The sequence below is a fragment of the Mya arenaria genome, chromosome 16, assembly GCF_026914265.1.
Source record: "Mya arenaria isolate MELC-2E11 chromosome 16, ASM2691426v1".
Classification (NCBI taxonomy): domain Eukaryota; kingdom Metazoa; phylum Mollusca; class Bivalvia; order Myida; family Myidae; genus Mya; species Mya arenaria.
The window spans coordinates 10,076,950-10,083,230 of record NC_069137.1 but is presented as its reverse complement, the minus strand read 5'-3'; the positions used below and the strand labels follow the sequence as shown (position 1 = coordinate 10,083,230).

The 6,281-nt window shown below is 35.0% G+C and overlaps 1 long non-coding RNA gene across 1 annotated transcript; it reads left to right on the top strand.

Moving 5' to 3' along the window:
- The first annotated feature begins 914 nt into the window (after positions 1–914).
- Positions 915–6,281, top strand: LOC128221302 (uncharacterized). The gene is made up of 5 exons (XR_008258955.1): positions 915–1,045; positions 1,509–1,637; positions 2,089–2,196; positions 5,249–5,371; positions 6,228–6,281. It is a non-coding gene; the product is annotated as an uncharacterized LOC128221302 (long non-coding RNA).

The following is a 6,281-nucleotide window of genomic DNA, read 5'->3' as shown; positions in this document are numbered from 1 at the left end:
TGTGTTTTTCTTAACTAGGAGTTGCAAAGTGTTATAATATTGGTTGTCAGTGGGTGTGCTATAAAGAACTTCCAGTAAACTTGCCTCAAGTTTTATGAGACAAAACTGGTTGAAGTGCCTAGCTTAAATGAAATTTTATACCAGAGATATTTAAGAAATAGTTTTATATGTGTTGTTCAAGGGTAATAACTTGTCCTCAATTGGAGGTGTTTGTGCTAGAATTGTCCTCAGTTGGAGGTCATTCACACTGCACTGTATTCAGTAGTTTTTTTTCCATGTTAAATACCATAATGTATAGTCTTGTTCTGTTTTTGATGCTTCTGTCACTTTCAGTGATGTGATGTTTTTGTATTGCAGCTGGTCAGTGCCATGATGTGAATACTGTTGATGCTGATGATGTGGATACTGATGATGTGGATGCTGATGATGTGGATGATGATAATGTGGATGCCGGATTGAAATAGGTACTTTAATCTTTCTTATAATATAAGATGAATGGGTGCCTGTAATTAAAGTAATATTTCAATTATTTTTTGTTCTAGTATAAGCCTAGAGGAATATAGTTTTTTTCTTAACTAGAAGTTGCAGTGTTTTGATATTGGTCTTCAGTGGGGTTTCTATCAAATACTTTCAGTAGAGGTCCCTCCTATCTTATGAGACAGAACTGTTTGAAGTGCCTAGAGTTAAAGGAATTAGATACTAGAGACTTTTATGAAATAGTTTTATGTGTTGTCCAAAGGTAATAATTTGTCCTCAATTGGAGGTGTTTGTGCTAGAATTGTCCTCAGTTGGAGGTCATTCACACTGCACTGTATTCAGTAGTTTTTCTTCTATGGTAAATACCATAATGTATAATCTTGCTCTGTTTTTGATGCTTATGTCACTTTTCAGTGATGTGATTTTTTGTATTGCAGCTGGACAGTGCCATGATGTGAATACTGTTGATACTGATGATGTGGATACTGTTCATACTGATGATATAATGCTGATAATGTGGATATTGATGATGTAGATGCCCCGGATGATCAACCAGGGACTAATAGAGGTACGCTTTTTCACTTACCTTTCTCTTATATGTGATGAATGGTTGCCTGATATTTAAGTAAAATTGCAATTTAATTTTGTTCCATTATAAGCCTTGAAATTTAGTTTTTTTCTTAAAGGTCTAACGGTTGCAAAGTGTTAAATATTGGTCGTCAGTGGGTTTGCTATAAAACACTTTAAGTAGAGGTGTCTCCAGTCTTATGAAACGGAACTGACTTTGAAGTTCTTAGCATAAAAGGAATTAAATGCTAGAGATATTTATGAAATAGTTTTATGTGTTGTCCAAAGGTATTAACTTGTCCTCAATTGGAGGTGTTTGTGCTAGAATTGTCCTCAGTTGGAGGTCATTCACACTGCACTGTATTCAGTAGTTTTTCTTCCATGATAAATACCATAACGTATAATCTTGTTCTGTTTTTGATGCTTTTGTCACTTTTCAGTGATGTGATGTTTTTGTATTGCAGCTGGACAGTGCCATGATGTGAATACTGATGATACTGATGATGTGGATACTGATGATGTGGATGATGATGATGTGGATGATGATGATGATGATGTGGATGCCTCCGTTGATCAACCAGGGACTGAAATAGGTACTTTAATCTTTCTTATAATATAAGATGAATGGGTGCCTGTAATTAAAGTAATATTTCAATTATTTTTTGTTCTAATATAAGCCTAGAGGAATATAGTTTTTTTCTTGACTAGAAGTTGCAGTGTTTTGATATTAGTCTTCAGTGGGGTTTCTATCAAATACTTTCAGTAGAGGTCCCTCCTATCTTATGAGACAGAACTGTTTGAAGTGCCTAGAGTTAAAGGAATTAGATACTAGAGACTTTTATGAAATAGTTTTATGTGTTGTCCAAAGGTAATAATTTGTCCTCAATTGGAGGTGTTTGTGCTAGAATTGTCCTCAGTTGGAGGTCATTCACACTGCACTGTATTCAGTAGTTTTTCATCCATTGTAAATACCATAATGTATAGTCTTGTTTTGTGTTTGATGCTTCTGTCACTTTTCAGTGATGTGATGTTTTTGTATTGCAGCTGGACAGTGCCATGATGTGAATACTGATGATACTGATGATGTGGATGCTGATGATGTGGATGCTGATGATGTGGATGCCTCCGTTGATCAACCAGGGACTGAAATAGGTACTACTTATTTTCTTATAATATGAGATGAATTTGTGCCTGATATTTGAGCAAAATTGCAAAAAAAATTGTTTTATGATAAGCCTTGGAATACAGTTTTTAGCTCGATTATTCGAAGAATTAGGAGGGCTATACTACTCACCCCAGCGTCAGCGTCCGGTTAGAAATTGCAATTTAGGGCAAGTTGGGATTTTCACTTAGAAGTCCAATGCATTCATTCAATTGACTTAATACTTAACATAGTTGTTCATGACCATCAAACAATGAGGTTAGATAACTCAATATTATCCTTTTTACAAATTATGACCCCTGATTGACTATTGAACTTCGGTTTAAGATTTAGGACAGGTTGGGATATTTATTAATAACTTCTATACCCTTTGTTCAATTGACTTAATACTTCACACAGTTGTTCAGGACCATCACTCCTTTGAGGTTACATAACTCCATATTATCCTTAATACAAGTTATGGCCCCTGATTGACTTGGGTTAAACTTTTAGGGCAGGTTAAAGTTTTAGGGCAAGTTGGGATTTTCACTTATTAGTCCAATACTCTTCATTCAATTGACTTAATACTTCACACAATTGTTTATGACCGTCACACAATGAGGTTACATAACTCCATATTATCCTTAATACAAGTTATGGCCCCTGATTGACTTAGGTTAAAGTTTTAGGGCAGGTTAAAGTTAAAGGGCAGGTTAAAGTTGTAGGGCAAGTTGGGATTTTAATAAGAAAACATCTATACCCTTCATTCAATGCCCTTAATACTTTGCATAATTATTGACGACCATCTTAGAAGAAGGAACATAACTCCATTTTAACCCTTAATACAAATTATGGGAATGATTTTTTTTTCAATTTTTTTTTATATTCTTTGAAAGGCACATTTTTATATATATTCTTAACCACATTTTCATAAAGGGAAAACCAGTTATTTGAATGTCGACTTGCGTCATTGTTCGGGCGGCTGGTGGGAGGCAGCGTCAAAGTCACCTTATGAATGGAATAATTTTAGCTAGGTTTGAAATAAATAGACCAAACTTGGTATATAGGAAGAGTTTATAGAGACCTTTTCTGAGATTGTGTTTTGGGTCCTTAGAGTCATGGTCTAGGTCAATGTCACTGTTGCTAAAAATAGAAATATGCTTATACTGAATAACTCAAGTAAAGGTTGACATAGTGTGACCAAACTTGGTATATAGGACAAGTTTATGCAGAGCTTTCATGGATTGACTTCGCCCCCCTAGGGTCAATGTCACTGTTACTAAAAATAGATTACTGTGTAACCGAACCTCAACAAGTGGTAGTAAGCCGCACGGGCTTACAAGAACCCTCAGGTTCGACACAGGGCAAAGGCAGGGAGGTTGGGTGTGAAGAACAACTGAGATGTTTGCATTTTTTTATACAATCTATTCAAGAATTCAAGTTCATTAATTAAATTCAAATGGAAGTAACACTGTAAAAACCAAACTAACTATGAAACTAATTAATGCCTTAGATATACCTAGCTGCTCAGGCAAGCCATAATGCAACTTTAGGCTGTAAGTTTGAAACAATTCTGTCGAGTGTCAAAAATTGACAAACACAGTATAAAAAAATAAACTCCAAGTAATTTATTTCTAACTGTCAAAAATCAGAGAAATATAACATCTCAGGTACAATAATCAAGTTTTTAAATTGGAAAACCTATATGAAAAAATGTGAGTGGCCCACAGGGAATCCACGCCTTACCTTACAGAGCCCAGGAAAGTAAAAATGTTGAAGGTACCGTCAGAGGACAGATAACTTACTGAAACTAATTCAGTCGGTCTTTAAGCAGTAAGAAAAACCAATCCAAATAAAAGTAATGAACTTCTGTAGCACAGGAAAATGTAGTAACAGTTATGGTTGACATACTTTGACCAAACTTAATATGTAGGAAGAGTTTATAGAGGACTTCTATTGGATTGTGTTTGGGGTCAATCGAATCAAGGTCACTGCTACTAAAAATAAAAATATGCTTAGTACTGAATATCTCAAGTAAGGGTTGACATAGTGTGACCAAACTTGGTATATAGGACAAGTTTATGCAGAGCTTTCATGGATTACCTTTCGGCCCCCTTGGGTCAAAGTCACTGTTTCTAAAAATAGATTACTGTTTCAGTTATGGATGACATACTTTGACCAAACTTAATATGTAGGAAGAGTTTATGGAGGACTTCCATTGGATTGTGTTTGGGGCCCATGGAATCAAGGTCACTGCTACTAAAAATAAAAATATGCTTAGTACTGAATATCTCAAGTAAGGGTTGACATAGTGTGACCAAACTTGGAATATAGGACAATATGCAGAGCTTTGATGGATTGCCTTTCGGCCCTCTTGGGTCAAAGGCACTGTTACTAAAAATAGATTACTGTTTCAGTTATGTTTGACATACTGTGACCAAACTTAATATGTAGGAAGAGTTTATGGAGGACTTCCATGGGATTGTGTTTGGGGCCCATGGCATCAAGGTCACTGCTACTAAAGATAGAAGAAAGCAGTTGAAACTGAATCTCTTCTGCCAATCATTAAAAACCTGGTTTTGTCACATCCCGCTTCTTGTTCACTTTTTTAATTTGATTGTTTTATTGTGTTTGATAGGCACATATAACATTGTTATTGTTTTCACTTCTAAGTCAAAGCGGCGTAGTCAAGCGCGCTGTCTTATAACAGCTCTTGTTTCTTAACTAGAAGTTGCAGAAGTTTTTTTTATATTGGTTGTCAGTGGGTTTTCTTTAAAATACTTTCTTTAAACGTGCCTCTTAAAGACTAAATTGTTTGAAGTGCCTAGAGTAGGATGATATTTGAAACAAGAGATATTTATGAAATAGTTTTATGTATTGTCCAAGGGTAATTACTTGTCCTCAATTGGAGGTGTTTGTGCTAGAATTGTCCTCAGTTGGAGGTCATTCACACTGCACTGTATTCAGTAGTTTTTCTTCTATGGTAAATACCATAATGTATAATCTTGTTCTGTTTTTGATGCTTCTGTCACTTTTCAGTGATGTGATGTTTTTGTATTGCAGCTGGACAGTGCCATGATGTGAATACTGTTGATGCTGATGATGTGGATACTGATGATGTGGATGCTGATGATGTGGATGATGATAATGTTGATGCCTCCGTTGATCAACTAGGGACTGAAATAGGTACACTTATCGTTTTTATAATATAAGATAAACGGGTGCCTGATATTTGATGTTTTCATGTATAGATTTGCCCTTGTTGTAAAAGAATTAGCTTTGGAATGTAGTTTTCATAATGGGTTCAAAGTGATTGGAATGAAGTGTCTTCATTTGGACATCAATGGGTGTTCGACCAAATTCATTGTCTTTTGAAGTGATGACTACATGTAGAAATTTGCTTAACAAATAAGAAATTCAAACCACCAGAGATATTAAAATCAGTTTGACATCATTCAAGTCGTAGGTTGAAGGTCATTTCACAATCTTGGTTGTACATCATTGTATGTAAATAACATTATCATTAACCGAAATGTTTAATATATGTACCTGCATGTGCTTACAATCAGTAAAGCTGAATACTTTTTTTCAGTATTATGCTTACCACAGAACATAATCAAAATACCAGAGGTTCAAAAGACAAAATACTATGTCATTTTGTTGCAACATGTCTCTTTTAGCCTAGTTGTGTAGAGATAGTTGTGTGTGTGTGTGTTTGAGATAAATTATCTCCTGTATTAAAAACACTACACCTTCAATATTTCATAACCAGTACTGCATTTTAAATAATAGGCATCAAGGAAATTTGAAATACCTGAGATCTCAATACAGGCATGGTGTCTAATAAAAGTAACTGGCCTCCATTGGAGGTGATATTTTTAGAAGTCCTCAGAAAGAGGTTTTGTTAATGTCCATCAATTTCATTCAAATAATACTCGTCGAGAGACACCTGTTTCATTATTATAAATAGCATTAATTGTTAGCGTTAAGAAACATAGCAGACCTATTTGCGTATATAATATATATATTTTTGTCTCCATAGGTCAACTCGAAGCAGTCGTAAATGCTGGGATTGGCACAAAGATGTAAGATGTAA